The following is a 1416-nucleotide window of genomic DNA, read 5'->3' as shown; positions in this document are numbered from 1 at the left end:
TGTGTTCGGTCCCAATCTTGAGCAGCTGTCTGTGTGAACTTTAACACGTCCTCACCCTTCTGTCTGCATGAGTTAACTCTGGGTGCAGTTCAGGGTGGATCGGCCATGCTAAAGTGTCCACATATGTGCAACTGAGGGTTGGTTAACCATGGGGAACTGCAGGAAAAACGGGTGGGTCTGGATGGGATACTGTTTGGAAGGTCAGTCTGAATTTTATTGGCCAAAAGGCCTTGCGGGATTATATGATTCTACTGCATTAGCCAAGCATCTATTGAGAAACACTTGCCTCAGGTCTGCTGTGGGTGGAGTGGGTTCCAATTCATGAGACACTGACACCAGTCCTGAGGAAGGTGGGATTTGTGCTGTCAGTCCCCCAAACGTTTGGTCCACGTCCACTCTCTCTCCTCACACTCTGCACCTACCAATTCTCTGTGCTCAGCCTTCTTCTCTCTCTTCCCCTCATTTTCTGCTCCCCACCCTCTGTCCTCTGTCATCTTCTCTCTCTCTCTATCCCCACTCCCCTGTCCATTCTCCCTCCCTTCTACCATTCTATGCTTTCTCATGCCCTCTTTGATTGCAGTATCTCTTTCTCAGGAAAGAGAGAGAATCGATATTGATGACTCTAATGGAAGACAGGGGTGCGCAAGAAATGGCTGATCTTTAAAATTAAGAACAGCTAAAATGATAGATTCAGAAACATTGTTAACAGCTAAAAGCATATTAATTTATTTTTTAAAAGGCTGCAGTCATGTTTCTGAAACTTGCATTAAAATAGACGCATAGAGTCATACAGCACAGAAACAGATCCTTCAGTCCAACTCGCCCATCCCCTCCAGATATCCTAAATTGATCTAGTGACCCATTTGACAGCATTTCGCCCATATCTCTCTCACACCTTCCTATTCAGATACCCATCCTGACCCTGATGCCTTTCAAATGTTGTAATTGTAGCAGCCTCCACCACTTCCTCTGGGCAGCTCATTCCATACACACATCACACTCTACATGAAAGTTACCCCTTCGGACCGTTTTAAATCTTTCCCCTCTCACCATTAACCGATGCCGTCTAGTTTTGTACTTCCTCTACCCTGGGGAAAAGACATACAAAGCCGGACGAAATTCAAAAGGAATAAAATGTCGATCCACAGGGAAAAATAAAATTGTGGCTGCAGCTTTTTTTCTCCTATTGACATTTGGACACTTAAAATCTGTCAGTAACGCCAGCACCTCCACAGAGCATACTGCGCATGCTTCTCGGTGTCAGCGACAACTGCGCATGCTTCTCGGTGTCAGCGACAACTGCACATGTACTGCAGTGTCAGCAACAACTGCGCATGTACTGCGGTGTCAGCACAAGCACTGAGCATGCTCGTCGCTGTCCGCGGAAACAGCGCTTGACTTTCTTCTGAAGGTAAA

Source organism: Chiloscyllium punctatum, chromosome 36 (assembly GCF_047496795.1).
Source record: "Chiloscyllium punctatum isolate Juve2018m chromosome 36, sChiPun1.3, whole genome shotgun sequence".
In the NCBI taxonomy this organism is placed as follows: domain Eukaryota; kingdom Metazoa; phylum Chordata; class Chondrichthyes; order Orectolobiformes; family Hemiscylliidae; genus Chiloscyllium; species Chiloscyllium punctatum.
This window is presented reverse-complemented; position numbering follows the sequence as displayed.